General features: G+C 40.1%; 1 long non-coding RNA gene across 1 annotated transcript; it reads right to left on the bottom strand.

Moving 5' to 3' along the window:
- Positions 1 to 5461: 5461 nt before the first annotated feature.
- On the bottom strand, positions 5462 to 12077 carry LOC124011700. Its single transcript, XR_006834614.1, has 3 exons — positions 11966 to 12077; positions 6223 to 6492; positions 5462 to 6072 (listed from the first exon to the last, which is right to left on the bottom strand). It is a non-coding gene; the product is annotated as an uncharacterized LOC124011700 (long non-coding RNA).
- Positions 12078 to 21367: the final 9290 nt, after the last annotated feature.

The raw sequence follows: 21367 nt of genomic DNA, 5'->3' as shown, positions 1-21367 counted from the left end.
AAAATATCTTACTGCAGAGCTCTCTCTTAGTAATAAAATATCTTACTGCAGAGCTCTCTCTTAGTAATAAAATATCTTACTGCAGAGCTCTCTCTTAGTAATAAAATATCTTACTGCAGAGATCTCTCTTAGTAATAAAATATCTTACTGCAGAGCTCTCTGTTAGTAATAAAATATCTTACTGCAGAGCTCTCTGTTAGTAATAAAATATCTTACTGCAGAGCTCTCTGTTAGTAATAAAATATCTTACTGCAGAGCTCTCTCTTAGTAATAAAATATCTTACTGCAGAGCTCTCTGTTAGTAATAAAACATCTTACTGCAGAGCTCTCTCTTAGTAATAAAATATCTTACTGCAGAGCTCTCTCTTAGTAATAAAATATCTTACTTCAGAGCTCTCTCTTAGTAATACAATATCTTACTGCAGAGCTCTCTCTTAGTAATAAATTATCTTACTGCAGAGCTCTCTCTTAGTAATAAAACATCTTACTGCAGAGCTCTCTGTTAGTAATAAAATATCTTACTGCAGAGCTCTCTCTTAGTAATAAAATATCTTACTTCAGAGCTCTCTCTTAGTAATAAAATATCTTACTGCAGAGCTCTCTGTTAGTAATAAAATATCTTACTGCAGAGCTCTCTCTTAGTAATAAAACATCTTACTGCAGAGCTCTCTCTTAGTAATAAAATATCTTACTGCAGAGCTCTCTCTTAGTAATAAAATATCTTACTGCAGAGCTCTCTCTTAGTAATAAAATATCTTACTGCAGAGCTCTCTCTTAGTAATAAAATATCTTACTTCAGAGCTCTCTCTTAGTAATAAAATATCTTACTGCAGAGCTCTCTCTTAGTAATAAAATATCTTACTGCAGAGCTCTCTCTTAGTAATAAAATATCTTACTGCAGAGCTCTCTTAGTAATAAAATATCTTACTGCAGAGCTCTCTCTTAGTAATAAAATATCTTACTTCAGAGCTCTCTCTTAGTAATAAAATATCTTACTGCAGAGCTCTCTCTTAGTAATAAAATATCTTACTGCAGAGCTCTCTCTTAGTAATAAAATATCTTACTTCAGAGCTCTCTCTTAGTAATAAAATATCTTACTGCAGAGCTCTCTCTTAGTAATAAAACATCTCAGTACTGCAGAGCTCTCTTAGTAATAAAACATCTCAGTATTGTAGAGCTCTCTCTTAGTAATAAAATATCTCGGTACTGCAGAGCTCTCTCTTAGTAATAAAACATCTCAGTATTGTAGAGCTCTCTCTTAGTAATAAAACATCTCAGTACTGCAGAGCTCTCTCTTAGTAATAAAACATCTCGGTACTGCAGAGCTCTCTCTTAGTAATAAAACATCTCAGTACTGCAGAGCTCTCTGTTCGTAATAAAACATATCGGTACTGCAGAGCTCTCTCTTAGTAATAAAACATCTCGGTACTGCAGAGCTCTCTCTTAGTAATAAAACATCTCGGTACTGCAGAGCTCTCTCTTAGTAATAAAACATCTCAGTACTGCAGAGCTCTCTCTTAGTAATACAACATCTCAGTACTGCAGAGCTCTCTCTCTTTACAAGGCAGATGAGAATGAGCTCTACTTCTCAGGCCTGGTTCCTCTCAACCAATACTCTCTCCCTACAGTATACCTTGCCTGGGGGGGGGGGGGGGGTTGTTTCCATCTAGGTGTTTATGTAGGTCTATGGTTGCCTAGTTTGGTTCTCAATTAGAGGCAGGTGTTTATTGTTGTCTCTGATTGGCAACCATATTTAGGCAGCCATGTTCTTTGGATATTTCGTGGGTTATTTTCTATGTTATGTTGCACGTTAGCACATTGTTTATAAAGCGGTCACGGTTGTTTTTGTTTAAGTGTTGTTCATTAAATAAAGAAGAATGTATTCTAACCACGCTGCGCTTTGGTCCACTCCATACGACGACCGTGACATGGACAAAACAGATGAAAATGAGTTTCAAGTCAAATTGAATGTCCATTAGTCTCATGGGGAATTCTTGTCACATTTTCGTAGACTAAAATTAAAGTAATTTGCAATAGTTCTCGTCAAAACCGTACAACCCCACAACGCAGTCTACATTACCACAGTTGGTTAAGAAAGTGGATAACTGCAAAAGTGCAGAAGCTACTATGGCCATGGCCATTTCGGAGCATTGTTAGATGCTAGCATGCAACCATTTAGGTATGGCTTGCAAAGCTGCCTTTTCAGATTCTGTGGCAGCAACAAACTACCAAATGCACCGCACCAAGTGCACAGAAATGATTAGGGGAGTACTGGCTCCTTGTTTTCTCAAAAGGGTATCATCAGATGTGGGGGATGAGAAGTTCAGTCTCCTTTTGGATGAGTCTACTGATGTCAGTGTCTCGACATACCTGGGTGTGGTGATTCGGTATTTCAGTGCTAAAAAAAATAACCGTTGTGACCACATTTCTCAGGCTGGTTGAATTGGAGAGGGGTGATGCCAGATCAATAGTAAAGGCGGTAGTTGAGTTTCTTGAGATGTGTAACCTTAAAAAAGAGAATCTTCAGGGTATTGGCACTGATAATGTGTCTGTGATGACTGAGGTGCACAACAGGGTGCACAAGATTTTAAAGGAAAAATGTGCATTGCCCAATCCGGTACTCATCCGCTGTGTGTGGCATTCTTTACAATTGTCTGTCAGTGCAGCATCCAAAGAAACCATCCCTAGGAGTGTTGAGTATTTAATCAGGGAAACCTACAACTGGTTTTCCATTTCCCCAAAACGGCGCAAGGCGTACAAAGCAGTGTATGTTACCATTAATTGTGGCCAGAAACCCCTGCAGATCACCAAAATGTGTGCCACACGTTGGCTATTAATTGAGTCTGTGGTAACTCGTATATTGAGCCAGTGGGAAGAACTGAAACTCCACTTTGAGGTGACCAAGGCCAGTGAGCATTGCTACATGGTGGATGTGCTCCACGCCACGTACATGGACAAGACCAACTATGTCTACCTGACATTCTTCATTCTTGAAATCAATCCTGTCTGACATACAAGTTGCAGTGAAGTCATTTGAGGGAGATCAAACAGATCCTGTCAAGCTTTTGGGCAATCTGGTACACCTCTTAACATCAATTTGGAGCAGAGTAGTCAACCCTATGGCAAAAATTGATTTCCTGAAGGATGCCTTTGATGGAAATCTCAGTCCATCACCATACCTTGAATACCTTTTAGAGAGCACGGTGTACCAACTCAGTCTTGCGCCAGAGGACAAAAAGGTCATTCGGAGACAGTGCATCAACTACATTGTTGCTTTAAGCAAGGAGCTGCAAGTAAGACTCCCAGACAACCTAGAAGCCTTGTGAAACATGGCCTTGTTCAGTGTTAAGGAAACGCTAAAGCACAATAAAGGCACCACTGAAATGATTAAAAGTAGCTGAGCTACTGGGATACCAGCCCCAAACAAGATAAAATTGTTTCCCAATGTAGAAATATCTATCTGTTTAGGTGGGACTCAACTGAAAATACTGTCGAGTTTTGGAGTGAAGTCAATAACTACACAGACTCTTCCGGGTCAAATCCATTTGAAGAACTGTGCAAAGCTGCACTCTCTGCTCTCTCCACACTCAAATGCGGAGGTTGAACGGCTGTTCAGCCAAATGAGTGTGGTCAAGTCAAAGTCTGGAGGAAACCATTGAGCAGCTAGCCAGCCAAGCAGCACAACAACCTGGAGAGAGATGCCTAGTGCCTAGTGCAGACATCATTATTTGAGATAAGTTGCTTATTCAATAAGATAGCATATATACCTTGTTATTAGCTTGTACCTATAATTGTTGATCAGTTAGGTAGCATGTTAACTAACTATCATTACACTGCTTAAAACTATCATTGTTAAGAATGTGGAGGTTTACTAGTTAAAAAGAAAATAAATCAAATGTAATTGTTCAATAATTCAATGTGTTGTGTTTAAAAATAAAAACATGTGATCATATAACATGTGTTGTTTATATTACTTTTACAAATAAAAATATATGACAATAAACAAACAAATCTAAACTAACAAATGTAAAATCATATTTTTCGCAGAGATGGCCAGTCAATATGAGTAACGTTATTGTGTATTCTAAGTAATGACGCAGTGTTACGTTATTATGGGGGCGGCAGGGTAGCCTAGTGGTTAGGGCGTTGGACTAGTAACCGGAAGGTTGCAAGTTCAAACCCCCGAGCCGATAAGGTACAAATCTGTCGTTCTGCCCCTGAACAGGCAGTTAACCCACTGTTCCTAGGCCGCTATTGAAACTAAGAATTTGTTCTTAACTGACTTGCCTGGTTAAATAAAGGTAAAATTGAAAAATTAAAAAAATTACGTCATCACGCAATGACATCACAGCAACCAATCGACCTGCCTCTAGCAACTTCCCCTGAAAATTAGTTGGCAACACTGGAAACACCAGATCATCGACAACAGCTTGAGGAACACCATTCGCGAAGTCGCTGATGATTTTTTAAATTAAAATTGCCTGGCGGTCAACTTTAGCCCATTTTAGCAGTGAATGTAACAAATTAAAGGCCTGTTATTATTATAAATAATTATCATTGTGAAAAGTAACGTACAAATTGCTTATAATAACAGTTAATGCTCCTTATCTTCTCCCTTACGGTCCTCAACATTGGTTTAGAAAAGGTTCCTTGAATTTAGGATATATTTTCCCTTTAAGTTTACAGAAAGTTATGATGAGATTACTGCTGTGCAGTCACACTCTCTCATACACACACACACACTTTCTTCTATTTATTTTCTTCTTCATTCTTCAAACGTTTCTTAATTTGGGGGTGGGTATCTGTACTTTACTATTGATATTTTTGACAACTTTTACTTTTACTCCACTACATTCAAAAATAAAATAATGTACTTTTTACTCCATACATTTTCCCTGACACCCAAAAGTACTCATTACATTTCGAATGCTCAGGCATGACAACAATATGGTCCAATCCACACACCTATCAATATAATGCATTGTCATTCCTACTGCCTCTGATCTGGCGGACTCACTAAACACAAATACTGCATTTGTAAATTATGTCTCAGTGTTGAAAACTGAGAAAACTGTGCTGTCTGGTCTGGTTTGCTTCATATAAGGAATTTGATGTATAGCATTTACTTTTACTTTTTTACTTTTACTCAAGTATGACAATTAAGTACTTTTCCACCACTGTACTTAAGTACATTAAAAAAAACAGATACTTTTAGACTTTTACTCAAGTACTAATTTACTGAGTGGCTTTCGTGTTTGTTTGGACATCATTTTCTATTAAGGTATCTTTACTTTTACTCAAGTATGACAATTGAGTACTTTTTCCACCACTGCACACACACACAGTGGGCAAAGGTTCCTAATGAAATTAAAACAGGTTTCTGGATTTCTGAAATGGGACAAAAACAACACTTCGGTCCTGTGCTGTGAGGAAATGTGTGCAGTGCATGGAAGTATGTGTATATAGTACAGTACATGAATAATGTTGTGTTTGTATTACTTTGGGGACCCTGTCAGCAGGTTGAATATGGACCAGTCTAGTTAAGGTAACACTTACCACACAATCCACAAAAACCTTGCTCAAAAGGTCAATCCAGCTGACTTGGGGATATCCTGAAATGAAAAACAGACAAATTGAAGACATTATTAAGACGCTTAAAGCGTTTAAATTAAATCACATTGTCTAACATTTTGGTGAAGCATCAACCAAACTGGGGAGTAAAAATACAAATATGCATTAATATTCTTTCAGCTATTGAGTAAGACTTCACCGACAATTACATGCTTAAGTTGCAATTAGAAGCCATCTTTTCTGAGAGCACCAATAAACAACCGGCACACAGTACCTGCACATCTGAACACTAATGTAAATACAGGTAGAACATGTATCCCCTTCAGGGGGTATAGCTGTTGTAGCTGCTGTTATGTCAATCTCTGATTCACAACTATGTACATGTGCAGTGATCTGTTACTATAGATGTGCTGTTCTTACTTGTTACGACAATGGCAACAAGCGCTACAATGATAACGACAACACCAACAACAATCCCACCATCACCGACGTCAGAAGGCTCTGAAATAAAAACGCATTCCGTATTGATATGTTGAAAGAAATGTATCATGAATTCAACATAGCGCAGCATTAAAAATGTCCTACAACACTAGCAGTGTTACTAACATACCAATACATAAGACTGTAGCACACTTATGAGTGTCTACTCACCTGGACCAAACACCTCTCCAACTGGCTCACTGACTTCCTCTTCTCCAGTAGAGCCCTTCATCTTGCAGATGAACTTGTAACTGTTGGTTGATTGGCCCTTGTCGCTCTTAGAGACAATCAGCCATTTTCCTACGACCTCTCACACCCCCTCTCCCACTTTCCAGCTGTAGGTGACTGGTTCAGCATCAGTGGTGTTGCTCTCACAGGTCAGAGTGCAGGAGGTTTTGTTGGAGTAACAGAAAGAAGTGATTGTGGGTTTGGGGACTGCCTCTGTAAATAGAGGAAAGTGCTTGTAAGGAATAGCAAAGCCTGCTGTTTTGTGCCCGCCACACACACACGCATGTACCCACACACACACACAGGCACACATACTGATAACAGATAGTGTTTATGTCTTTTCAAGCAGTTTACTGTTAAACTCCACAGAATCAACTCCAGTGTCTGTTTTCATCAATCCACTGATTCTCAGCTCTCCAGTAGTATTGCCCAGGGTTGCGCGGTTTAGGAATGGAGCATAGATATCCAGACAACCAAAACCTTGTCCCAATCTGCCACCTTGTTCTTCCCATGCTTCCATGTGATGCTTGTGATGGGGTCAGTCACTGTGGACTCTGGTTTCAACACGATCTCACCTCCCACTTTACAATTATGCTGATCGGAAAAATGTATCAGGGTATCAATGTATCCAGGGAAACACGTTATGGTTAGGGTAAAAATATGTAACCTGTTAAAGTGAAATATAAACATTCACCTTTTATGCCAACAATTCAAAAAGTATTCAGACCCCTTCCCATTTCCTCAAATTTTCTTTACAGCCAGCCCTTATTCAAAAATTGCAGAAATACTTTTTTCTTCTCATTAATCTACACACAATATCCAATATTGACAAAGTGAAAACAGGTTTTTAGAAGTACGAATAAGAATGGTGCGGTCCTTATTTCTCAACGAAAACCACATAGACGTTGTTTAAAATCTTTCTGATTTTCCATGTTGAAAATCAATAGGAAGAGCGTGTTAAAGCTATTGTCCATCCCTCCATAATGTTGTTTATGATTTCAGATAGCCATGCTTTTTTCTTTGATATGAATCCCACTCGGCGGCTGCGCTTCTAACTTGAAGTTGCAGTGCACATAGCGTTCATATATGGTACATTATCTTACTTACACACACACACACACACACACACACACACACACACACACACACACACACACACACACACACACACACACACACACACACACACACACACACACACACACACACACACACACACACACACACAGTTGAAGTCGGAAGTTTATATACACTTAGGTTGGAGCCATTAAAACTCATTTTTCAACCACTCCACAAATTTCTTATTAACAAACTATAATTTTGGGAAGTCGGTTAGGACATCTACTTCGTGCATGACACAAGTAATTTTTCCAACAATTGTTTACAGACAAGATTATTTCACTTATACTTCACTGTATCACAATTCCGTGGGTCAAAGGTTTACATACACTAAGTTGACTGTGCCTTTAAACAGCTTGGAAAATTACAGAAAATTATGTCATGGCTTTAGAAGCTTCTGATAGGCTAATTGACATAATTTGAGTCAACTGGAGGTGTACTTGTGGATGTATTTCAAGGCCTACCTTCAAACTCAGTGCCTCTTTGCTTGACATCATGGGAAAATCAAAAGAAATCAGCCAAGACCTCAGAAAAGAATTGTAGACCTCCACAAGTCTGGTTCATCCTTGGGAGCAATTTCCAAACACCTGAAGGTACGACGTTCATCAGTTCAAACAATAGTACGCAAGTATAAACAAAATGGGAACACGCAGCCGTCATACCGCTCAGGAAGGTGACACTTCTGTCTCCTAGAAATTAACGTACTTTGGTATGTCCAAATCAATCCCAGAACAACAGCAAAGTACCTTGTGAAGATGCTGGAAGAAACAGGTACAAAAGTATCTATATCCACAGTAAAACAAGTCTTATATCAACATAACCTGAAAGGCCGCTCAGCAAGGAAGAAGCCACTGCTCCAAAACCGCCATAAAAAAGCCAGACTATACGGTTTGCAACTGCACATGGGGACAAAGATCGTACTTTTTTGGAGAAATGCCCTCTGATCTGATAAAACAAAAATAGAACTGTTTGGCCATAATGACCATCGTTATGTTTGGAGGAAAAAGGAGGAGACTTGCAAGCTGAAGAACACCATCCCAACCGTGAAGCACGGGGGCGGCAGCATCATGTTGTGGAGGGGATTTTCTGCAGGAGGGACTGGTGCATTTGACAAAATAGATGGTGTCATGAGGAGGAAAATTATGTGGATATATTGAAGCAACATCTCAAGACATCAGTCAGGAAGTTAAAGCTTGGTCGCAAATGGGTCTTCCAAATGGACAATGACTCCAAGCATACTTCCAAAGTTGTGGCAAAATGGCTTAAGGGCAACAAAATCAAGGTATTGGAGTGGCCATCACAAAGCCCTGACCTCAATCTTATAGAAAATGTGTGGGCAGAACTGAAAAAGCGTGTGCGAGCAAGGAAGCCTTCAAACATGACTCAGTTACACCAGCTCTCTGTCAGGAGTAATGGGCTAAAATTCACCCAACTTGTTGTGGAAAGCTACCCAAAACGTTTGACCCAAGTTAAACAATTTAAAGGCAATGCTATCAAATATGAATTGTGTATATGTAAACTTCTGACCCACTGGGAATGTGATGAAATAACAAAAGCTGAAATAAATAATTCTCTCTACTATTATTCTGACATTTCACATTCTTAAAATAAAGTGGTGATTTTAACTGACCTAAGACAGTACATTTTTATTGGGATTAAATGTATTTGGCCTACGGTGTATGTAAACTTCCGACTTCAACTATATTATATATATATATATATATATATATATATATTCAGGCAAAAGAATAACTGAATTTGATAAACTAAACAAAAAAGACCACAGATGACAACTGGTTTGATGCAGATTGTAAAATTATAAGGAAAAAAAATTAGAACACTATCCAACCAAAAGTACAGAGACCCAAATAATGGTGAATTACGCCTTCATTACTGTGAGACTTTAAAACTCTATAAACATACACTCAGAACCAAAAGAGCACAGCACAACAGCAAGCAGCTGACACTAATTGAGGAGTCCATAAACACAAACAACTTCTGGCAAAATTGGAAAAAATACAAAATAAATAAAAACATGAAGAATTAGAGAAACAAAATGGTGACATATGGACAACCCGTTCAAATTGACAGAAACGCGGAACGATGCCAAATTCATGAGAAGTTATAAAGGACAATCAAAATCCATTGGACTCCCCAATTACTGACCAGGAGCTCTAAAAGAAACTTCAGGCCCTCAAATGTAAAAAAGCATGCGGTCCTGATGGCATCCTAAATGAGATGCTCAAACTCACTAGTGCAACATGTAAATTGGCTATATTAAAACTGTTTAATTTGACCCTGAGTGTAGGTTAGGTTAGGTTCTACAAAGTTATTGAAAGTGGTGTAGGGGGTAAAACCTATTACATAATTGAGAGAGAGATCCAGGTGGGGCTGAATACCATACTATCCAATAAGTATGGTAGAGTAGCCAGACGGAAGCCACTCCTAAGTAAAAGGCACATGACAGCCTGCTTGGAGTTTGCCAAAAGGCACCTAAAGGACTCTCAGGCCATGAGAAACAAGATTCTCTGGTCTGATGAAACCAAGATTGAACTCTTTGGTCTGACTGCCAAGTGTCACGTCTGGAGGAAAGCTGCCATCATCCGTACGGTAAAGAATGGTGGTGGCAGCATCATGCAGTGGGGATGTTTTTCCAGCGGCAGGGACTGGGAGACTTCTCAGGATCAAGGGATAGAACGGAGCAAGGTACAGAGAGATCCTTGATGAAAACCTGCTCCAGAGCACTCAGGACCTGACTTGAGCACACAGCCAAGACGATGCATGAGTGGCTTCAGGACAAGTCTCTAAATGTCCTCGAGTGGCCCAGACTTGAACCCGATCAAACATCTCTGGAGAGACCTGAAAATAGCTGTGCAGCGACGCTCCCCATCCAACCTGACAGAGCTTGGCAGGATCTGCAGAGAAGAATGGTAGAATGTCCCCCAAAACAGGTGTGCCAAATTGTAGTGCCATACCCAAGAACATTGGAGGCTGTAATCGCTGCCAAAGGTGCTTCAACAAAGTTCTGAGTCTGGGTCTGAATACTTATGTAAATGTGTTATTTCAGTTTTTCACCTCCCTTGCTTTGTCATTGTGGGGTTTTGTGTGTAGATTGATGAGGGGGGGGGGCGACGTTTTAAATACATTTTAGAATAATGGTGTAAGTAACAAAATGTGGAAAGATTTAGTGGTCTGAATACTTTCCGAATCCACTGTACAGCTTATTTAATGGTATTTAATGGTAGGCCTATACATATGAACAATGTAGCCTATTGGTTTTGCTCTGAGGTGAGCCCTGACGCCATTTCAATATCCTTTATTCGCGCTGACTGCCGATACTTCCCATGCTCCTGACTGTGTTGTTCTCAGAATGCGCTTTTATTCTTACTGCCACATCAGCTATGAATAGAGAATATATGCTTAGTTTGATGTAATTTGCTTTTCTGAAATTCCCACATGAAATATTGCGCACCCGGAGAAGTTGCCATTTGGCTTAGGTTATTTATTCCGTGCAGTATCACAAATTCGACAAAATTGTAGCCTACCGATAGTTGTATTTTCTTCTATAGCCATCCTGTAAGAATCATTGCTAGCCTAGTTAATCCCGTCAAATTGTTATTCATAGGCATGGGTTTTTACCTGTTCCGGAGAACACAGTGCGCGCCAGACACAGATATAAGCATGTACTGATGAGCGTCAGCCTAGACATATTGTTATTGTTGATAGTTTGTGTTATATAAATATTCATACACATAGCTCATATATTATGCAGCGCTAAACTAATCCGCCTGACTCAAGTCATCTTACATACCCCTGCTAAAACAGGAACTAGCTCACACAGCCAGCAATAAAACTACCCCCCTAACACTATCTCCTCAGCTTTGTTGTCTCACCACCCCAGGAAACAAAGATCTTCCATCGCAAGAACACATACACCCAGCCATAAAACGGACCCCCTCTGCTCTCCTGTATCAGATTTCCTGACACACAAATACCTTCTTGAATGAACACACACACCTTACTCCCCCCTCTACTGGTCGGGTGCTCAGAACAAGAAGACTCTGATGTGCATCAATGGGGCTCGCCTCCAACCCTTTCGGGACCAGTCAGAAGACCAACACGACAAGACTCCACCTACATATAACATATAACTTATACTTATAACTTATTTGTGTTGCTTTTAATCTTTTTAAATTAATGTATCTTATTAACACTTTGTTCTAGCTAGCTATTTGTGTAGGTAGCTATCAGGTAAACGCAATGATAATTATGATAATTATTAATGATAATAATAAGTATAAAATCTGCTGTGACCAATGTCTAAGTCCCTTTTTCACCTGACTTCTTACCGAGTTATATGAACTAGATCCGTGCACGTAAAACTGCGGGACAAGAAATCTTTTAACTCATTAAAACTGCCTTTTGTTACAACTGAAATCCACTCTGTCCAGCGCCCGTGATTTGGTCTCGACTCTCCAGTATTTAAACACTAACATTTGTAAAGATACTTTAATTCATTATGTTAAAATTAGCCATGCTAGCTAACAGGTATGTGGGTAGTTCATACCGCTGTGAAGCCACTATGGAGAACTGGATACTGCGTCCAAGAAGTCCCGCACGTTATTTTCAAAGGTATCTACCACAGCCACAAAAATAACCATTTCTATATTGTAATAATTAATGAAAACAAAAATGTTATTTTTTTAAATGTAAGTTTGGGGATATGGTTAACGGTGTGGTTAGCTTTATAATCATCACATTTTAAAGAAAATATATGTTAGAAATAGGCGGGGTTTTTGACTTTGTAGCTGTGGTAACTAGTGACGACCCCGATCATGGACCGTCTGTATCCGGGTTGCACCCGGTTTAAACGCTAGGTTGAAACTTTAGCTGTGTTCGAATACTCATACTAACCATAGTGTAACGACCCTGGGTTTATAAACTCGGATATTGACTTTGTCGCTTGAGCATACATTTGCGGCACAGTCAATAGCGCTCTGGACTTCGGGCTAGAAGGTCGAGGGTTGGAGACCTGCTCCCTGCCTGGTTCATTACAATATTATTTGTGAGGTGAATTGAGTATATAGTTAGTATGTCAAAAGATTCCCGGATGTTGTTCTAAATTCGCCAAAATATGAAGTATAATTCAGTGGAGTGGTCTTTGGAAGATGGCAGCGAGTGCAGATGAGATTTTAGCTTGCTCCGAGTAACCTTAACTTTTATCCCTCTCAAACTTACATAAATATAACAGAACTTGGCTTATAGTAAACACAATAGAGAACAACGCTTACTTGACCGCTAATTTGATCTGAAACTTGGAAAATAGTCAATAGTCCCGCACGCAAAAAGTCACAGAAAGAATTGTCTTTGCGGGAACTCCAGGTCAACATAATCGATGCTGTCTCTGCAAAGATAAACAAAAGAGCCGATGGTCTGGAGAAAATGACACGCGAAAACACATAAACAATCATTGACCTCGAGACCTCTGAATCATGCATACAATAGTATCGAAGAGCTTAAACTTGCAAACACTGCTACTTCTAAGAAATGCACTGCACAGGAGAAGATCATTGCAGACATGCAAGAGCGCTTATCGGAAGCAGAGCGATACCGGAGAAGGTGGGGGCTACGGCTTTATGGTGTCCCGGAGGACCAGGGTGAGAATGTGAAGCGCATATGTAACTGATGTGAAATGGATAGCTAGTTAGCGGGGTGCACGCTAATAGCGTTTCAATCTGTGACGTTACTTGCTCTGAGACCTTGAAGTAGTTGTTCCACTTCTTCTGCAAGGTCCGTGGCTTTTGTGGAGCGATGGGTAACAACGCTTCGTGGGTGTCAGTTGTTAATGTGTGCAGAGGGTCCCTGGTTCGAGCCCAGGTAGGGGCATGGAGAGGGGCGGAAGCTATACTGTTAAATTGGTGCCGTGACCCGGATCACTGGTTGCTGCGGAAAAGGAGGAGGTCAAAAGGGGGGGTTGAGTATAACCGATGTGAAATGGATAGCTAGTTAGCAGGGTGCGCGCTAATATCTTTTCAATTGGTGACGTCACTCGCTCTGAGATCTTGAAGTAGTTGTTCCACTTGTTCTGCAAGGGCCATGGCTTTTGTGGAGTGATGGGTAACAATGCTTCGTGGGTGTCAGTTGTTAATGTGTGCAGAGGGTCCCTGGTTCGAGCCCAGGTAGTGGTGAGAAGAGGGACGGAAGCAAAACTGTTAAACACAGTAAGAGATATCTGTAACCGTGTGGCACCGGACTTCCACGATGGATATCAAATCAAATTTTATTTGTCACATACACATGGTTAACAGATGTTAATGCGAGTGTAGCGAAATGCTTGTGCTTCTTGTTCCGACAATGCAGTAATATCCAACGAGTAATCTAACCTAACAATTTCACAACAATTACCTTACACACACAAATGTAAAGGAATGAATACAATTATGTGATGATGTGTGATGGTATAGAACAGCATAGGCAAGATGCAGTGGATGGTATAGAGTACAGTATATACATACAGTGGGGAGAACAAGTATTTGAAACACTGCCGATTTTGCAGGTTTTCCTATTTACAAAGCATGTAGAGGTCTGTAATTTTTTATCATAGGTACACTTCAACTGTGAGAGACGGAATCTAAATCAAAAATCCAGAAAATCACATTGTATGATTTTTAGGTAATTAATTTGCATTTTTATTGCATGACATAAGTATTTGATCACCTCCCTACCAGTAAGAATTCCGGCTCTCACAGACCTGTTAGTTTTTCTTTAAGAATCCCTCCTGTTGTCCACTCATTACCTGTATTAACTGCACCTGTTTGAACTCATTACCTGGATAAAAGACACCTCTCCACACACTCAATCAAACAGACTCCAACCTCTCCACAATGGCCAAGACCGGAGGGCTGTGTAAGGACATCAGGGATAAAATTGTAGACCTGCACATGGCTGGGATGGGCTACAGGAGAATAGGCAAGCAGCTCAGTGAGAAGGCATCAACTGTTGGCGCAATTATTAGAAAATGGAAGAAGTTCAAGATGACGGTCAATCACCCTCAGTCTGTGGCTCCTGATGCCCCTCGTGGGGCATCAATGATCATAAGGAATGTGAGGGATCAGCCCAGAACTACACAGTAGGACCTGGTCAATGGCCTGAAGAGAGCTGGGACCACAGTCTCAAAGAAAACCAATTGGTAACACACTGCAGCGCCCGCAAGGTGCCACAGCTCAAGCCAGTGCATGTCCAGGCCCGTCTGAAGTTTGCCAATGACCATCTGGATGATTCAGAGGAGGAATGGGAAAAGGTCATGTGGTCTGATGAGAGAAAAATAGAGCTTTTTGGTCAAACTCCACTCACCGTGTTTGGAGGAAGAAGAAGGATGAGTACAACCCCAAGAACACCATCCCAACCGTGAAGCATTGAGGTGGAAACATCATTCTTTGGGGATGCTTTTCTGCAAAGGGAACAGGAGGATTGCAACATATTGAGGGGAGGATGGATGGGGCCATGTATCGCGAGATGTTGGCCAACAACCTCCTTCCCTCAGTAAGACCATTGAAGATGGGTCGTGGCTGGGTCTTCCAGCATGACAACGACCCAAAACACACAGCCAGGGCAACTACGGAGTGGCTCCATAAGAAGCATCTCACGGTCCTGGAGTGGCGTAGCCAGTCTCCAGACCTGAACCCAATAGAAAATCTTTGGAGGGAGCTGAAAGTCCGTATTGCCCAGCGACAGCCCCGAAACCTGAAGGATCTGGAGAAGGTCTGTATGGAGGAGTGGACCAAAATCCCTGCTGCAGTGTGTGCAAACCTGGTCAAGAATACAGGAAGTGTATGATCTCTGTAATTGCAAACAAAGGTTTCTGTACCAAATATTAAGTTCTGCTTTTCTGATGTATCAAATACTTATGTCATGCAATAAAATGCAAATTAATTACTTAAAAACCATACAATGTGTTTTTTTGGATTTTTGTTTTAGATTCTGTCTCTCACAGTTAGTGTACCTATGATAAAAATTACAGACCTCTACATGCTTTGTAAGTAGGAAAACCTGCAAAATCGGCAGTGTATCAAATACTTGTTCTCCCCACTGTATGAGATGAGTAATGTTGGATATGTAAACATATAAAAGTGGCATTGTTTAAAGTGGCTAGTGATACATTAAATCAAGATAGCAAGATGCAGTAGATGGTATAGAGTACAGTATATACATATGAGATGAGTAATGTAGGCTATGTAAACATTATATGAAGTGGCATTGTTTAAAGTGGCTAGTGATACATTGATTACATCAATTTTTCCATTATTAAAATGTCTGGAGTTGAGTCAGTATGTTGGCAGCAGCCACTCAATGTTAGTGATGGCTGTTTAACAGTCTGATGGCCTTGAGATAGAAGCTGTTTTTCATTCTCTTGGTCCCTGCTTTGATGCACCTGTACTGACCTCGCCTTCTGGATGATAGCGGGGTGAACAGGCAGTGGCTCAGGTGGTTGTTGTCCTTGATGATATTTTTGACCTTCCTGTGACATCGGGTGGTGTAGGTGTCCTGGAGGGAAGGTAGTTTGCCCCCGGTGATGCGTTGTGCAGACATCACTACCCTCTGGAGAGCCTTACGTTTGTGGGCGGCGCAGTTGCCAGGCAGTGATACAGCCCGACAGGATGCTCTTGATTGTGCATCTGTAAAAGTTTGTGTGTTTTTGGTGACAAGGCAAATTTCTTCAGCCTCCTGAGGTTGAAGAGGCGCTGCTACGCCTTCTTCACCACGCTGTCTGTGTGGTTGAACCATTTCAGTTTGTCCGTGATGTGTACGCCGAGGAACTTACAACTTTCTACCCTCTCCACTACTGTCTCGTCGATGTGGATAGGGGGGTGCTCCAAGTCCATGATCATCTCCTTTGTTTTATTGACGTTGAGTGTGAGGTTATTTTCCTGACACCACACTCCGAGGGCCCTCACCTCCTCCCTGTAGGCTGTCTCGTCGGTTGGTAATCAAGCCTACCACTGTAGTGTGGTAGGCTTGATTAAACTTGATGATTGAGTTGGAGGTGTGCATGGCCACATAGTCCTGGGTGAACAGGGAGTACAGGAGAGGGCTGAGAACGCGCCCTTGTGGGGCCCGTGTTGAGGATCAGCCGGGTGGAGATGTTGTTACCTACCCTCACCACCTGGGGGCGGCCCATCAGGAAGTCCAGGACGTAGTTGCACAGAGCTTGATGACAAGTTTGGAGGGTACTATGGTTAAATGCTGTGCTGTAGTCGATGAACAGCATTCTCACATAGGTATTCCTTTTGTCCAGATGGGTTAGGGCAGTGTGATTGCGATTGCATCGTCTGTGGACCTATTGGGGCGGTAAGCAAATTGGAGTGGGTCTAGGGTGTCAGGTAGGGTGGAGGTGATATGGTCCTTGACTAGTCTCTCAAAGTACTTTATGATGACGGAAGTGAGTGCTACGCGGCGGTAGTAATTTAGCTCAGTTACCTTAGCTTTCTTGGGAACAGGAACAATGCTGGCCCTCCTGAAGCATGTGGGGACAGCAGACTGGGTTAAGGATTGATTAAATATGTCCGTAAACACACCAGCCAGCTGGTCTGGGCATTCTCGGAGAACGCGACTGGGGATGCCATCTGGGCCTGCAGCCTTGCGAGGGTTAACACGTTTAAATGTTTTGCTCACATCGGCTGCGGAAATGGATATGGCTGTGGATGTCGCTCATCATATTGGGAAGAAGCAAGATGCCAACATCAGCTGCTCGATCATCATCCAGTTTGCTTTTCGCACAGCGAGAGATGCTGTTTGGAAGAAATCAAACTAAAGCGCATTTCTGATAGATAACATTTAGATTCGGTTAGGACCTGACTGCAGCAGACAAGGCAGCAAAGGCAAAATTGTGGCCTCTTGTACAACAGGTCCGAAATCAAGGAAACGATGGAAAAAAATACGACCGGGGTGATTTATTCTGTCAGTAGGTTTACAAGGTAGCTCCTTCCCCACTGCAAACTGAGCGTTCTAGTTTTGAATTGTGGTGTTATTGTTTAAGTTAAGATTTCTGTTAATACATTCACGAAGCAACTTTTTACAGAGAGGGTAGAGTTGAGATTGCATCTGATTTTTCTTTCTATTCTTTATATATGGACTTGAAGTTTATGTCAATCAATGCCACGGGGATACGAAACCTGTTGAAGAGAAAAGCTTTGTTTTGTAAGGACTGCAACGCAGGTGTTGATTTTCATTCAAGAAATACATTCATGCAAAGAGGACTATAATTATTGGGAGAATCAGTGGGTCAGTGCCATTTTTTTTGGCCCACAGGACTAATCATTCAGCTGGGGTTGCAATTTTATCACACAATTTCAAAGGGACATTTTTGTTTACTCAAATGGACTCCAATGGACACTGGGCTAGTAGCGGTCATCAACCACATGGACAGATTATTTGTGTTGTGTAATGTATATGGATACTGTTCTAGTCCTCCAAATAACTTACTTCTAGAGGAAGTCCATCCATTCAGATTATAATTGGTGGAGATTTGAATATGGTTTATTCTAATGAGACTGATAGATTGCCTCATAGGCCTAACATTTTTGTGAACAAGTTGGTGAAGTTCTGCCAAAGCCTGGACTTAATTGATATATGGAGAGTTAAAAACCCTGGAGAGAAACAATACACATGGAGTAATAGAGATCGTTCTCTACAATCAAGAATTGACTTGTGGGCGATAACCTCTAGTCTTGAGCCCAACACTGTAGAGGTAAAAATACTGCCTGCAGTCCTGACGGATCATAGAGTCATATGGTTGACTGTAAGAATGTGCAGTATTGATGATAAGAAATACTCTGGTGGTTATTGGAAATTAAATAACTCATTGTTATTGCATGATGAAAAATGTGAATAAGAATCTAATTTCTGTTTACTGGATTTTACCTACATCTAATGCAGAATTTGGGAAATATTGGGAACGGCTGAAATTTAAAATCTGCTCAGCCTGTATTACTTAAGGAAAACGGCTTGCTTTAAGAAGGAGATGTGAGGTAGCTGAAGTCTCTAAGACAATTGCTGATATCACAAAGATTGAGCATCTTGATCTTAATGAGAAAGCTAAATTGAATGATTTACAGAATCCAGAAAACAAACATCCAGAAAACAATGGCTTGAAAAAGGCAAAAAGAACAGTAGATACTTTTTTAATTTGGAAAAGAGGAGAGGGGAACTCACACTTCGGAAATGGAAGATTAATGGGTTACCACTGAGGATAGAGAGGTGTTATCAGACTTTACCACTAAGTTTTATGAGAATCTTTGCTCCTTAGATAACAATTTGAGTGACTCTAAGTATCTCATTGATTCTGTAGAGAATGTTAATTTGGTTAGAGAAGAATTTAAAATCGGTCTTGTTGTCAAGATTTATCCATTACGGACATCCAGTATGGGGTTGCTCAGATAAAAAAGAACAAATCTCCAGGTAGATTAACCTCTGAATTTTTCAGGGTTTATGAAAGAGCGCTGTATATCTAATAATCTGAAACTGGTGTTACATTTACATTTACATTTAAGTCATTTAGCAGACGCTCTTATCCAGAGCGACTTACAAATTGGTGCATTCACCTTATGACATCCAGTGGAACAACCACTTTACAATAGTGCATCTGAGAAGGATTACTTTATCCTATCCTAGGTGTTCCTTAAAGAGGTGGGGTTTCAGGTGTCTCCGGAAGGTGGTGATTGACTCCGCTGTCCTGGCGTCGTGAGGGAGTTTGTTCCACCATTGGGGAGCCAGAGCAGCGAACAGTTTTGACTGAGCTGAGCGGGAACTGTACTTCCTCAGTGGTAGGGAGGCGAGCAGGCCAGACTTGGTGTTAGACTTGGTTGAGTATTGTGATCTATTGGATGACTTCCCTGTTATCCTATTTTTGGATTTTCAGAAAGCATTTGATACAGTAAGTCACAATTTTATCTTTGATCGTCTTAAGCATTTGAAGTTTGGTCATTTTTTTGTTGATGCTATTAGAACTCTGTATAATGGTGGCAATAGCTGTATCAAACTCTGTCATTGAACATCCTCAAGGTTTAACATTTACAAAGGGATATGACAAGGTTGTCCAATCTCACCTTTTTACATTTTGTTGTTAGTATCTAAAATCTTATGCTCATTAGTTCATGAAAGTCAATTTGAAGGCATTACATTCCAGGCCAGAGAGATCAAGATATCCCAACTGGCGGATGACACATCACTTTTTTTGAAAAATGTGTCACAAAATAGATTAGCATTGGATATCGTGAAGCAGTTCTCCAAAATCTTAGGTCAGTTATTACATCTTTCAGCAGATTGTAACATCTCTGAAAAAGATACTGTAACCCACCAAAAATCTTAAGGCTGTGAATGATCTTAATTTGAACCCTGTAACTGAATCTGTCAACAAAAAAAAAAATATCCTCATGGTTAGGGAGGGATTTAAGTCTTCAAGGAATGGGGCTTTTATCCAAAGCTGAGGGGCTATCTTTTTTCATCTATTGACATTCCCAAATCCACTTGCTGTATCTTAGATAGGCTATTGTACAACTTCATATGGAAAAACAAGCCACATAAGATAAAAAGAGATGTTATCACCAACAGGGTTTGTAATGGCGGTCTAAATGTCTTAGACTTCACTCTCTTCAATCAGATATCAAACGTCAACTGGGTTAAACGGTACATAAAACATCCTCATAGTTTCGGGAATATTATACCTCATTTTGTTTTTCAGAAGTTCGGAGGGCTAAATTTTTTACTACAATGCCCATATATCTTGGGTAAACTTCCTGTGAAATTGGTGACTTTTCACAAGCAGGCTTTAATGTGCTGGGCGTTGCTGTATAAACACAACTTTTCACCTCATAAATGTTTTATATGGAACAATGGGTTGATATTACATAGAAAAAAGATGTTATTTTACAGTAACTGGTTCTCGAAAAACATTGTCCTTGTCAGCCAATTAGTTAATATTAGTGGGATTCTATTTACGCGGAGAGAATCTATGGAAAGATACAACTTTGAGGTTTCAAGCAAGGAATATGACACTGTTATTAAAGTTATACCTAGTGGGATAAAAACTTTACTTCAGAATATCTACGATGATAAGTGATATCCAGGTGAATGGCATAGGTCTATTAGATACGAAATTCAACAATCGTTTATTAAGGGATATTTCTACAGGAAGTCTATTCCCTCTGCAATATTTTGTTGGGCTTCATCGTTTGATGTAAACTGGCGCCATGCTTGGCTCACTCCACGCAAATTTATGGTGACCAATAAAGTAAAGGAGATTTAAGATTATCCATAGATTATATCTGTGTAATAGCTTGATTTCTAAATATATACCTGATGTTACCAATGAATACAGTTCTTGTGAACTAGAAACTGAGTCTATTGAACACTTATTCTGTCATTGTTTATATAGTGAAGTGTTCTGACCTGATGCATGCATTTTGAGGCCAAGATATAGTTTTACAACTATTGAAATTTCTAAGTTTGACATATCATTTTACTACACTGATTCCACAATTGAACATGAGTATGTCATACATCTCTATTTTATTAGGAAAATGTATCATATTCAAATCAAAATTTATGAAGAACAAGCCCCTTTTCTTAATGTTATTTGGAAAACTATTTGGTCATTAAAACGTATACAAAACAAAATGTAAAAAATGTATTCGCTACATGTCTGTATTTGAATTGAGTTTTTATTTTATTTTTTTCTCTCTCATTTCTTTGTGGAATCCCTCTGGCTATTATGTTCATGTTTTGCATTTTACTGTTTAATAATAAAAATGTTTAAATACATGCAGTGGACATTATTTCTTTAGTGTCCATAATGCAATTGTTCAGAAATGGGCGTGGCTTCATAATTTTTCAGATGTTGGCTGACAATTTGTTAGCTACCCGGTGTTGCCAACTTAGCAACTATGTCGCTATATTTAGCGAGTATTCAGAT

This window comes from Oncorhynchus gorbuscha, linkage group LG23, assembly GCF_021184085.1.
Source record: "Oncorhynchus gorbuscha isolate QuinsamMale2020 ecotype Even-year linkage group LG23, OgorEven_v1.0, whole genome shotgun sequence".
Classification (NCBI taxonomy): Eukaryota; Metazoa; Chordata; class Actinopteri; order Salmoniformes; family Salmonidae; genus Oncorhynchus; species Oncorhynchus gorbuscha.
The sequence above is the reverse complement of the archived record's forward strand: the minus strand, read 5'-3'. Positions and strand labels throughout refer to the sequence as shown.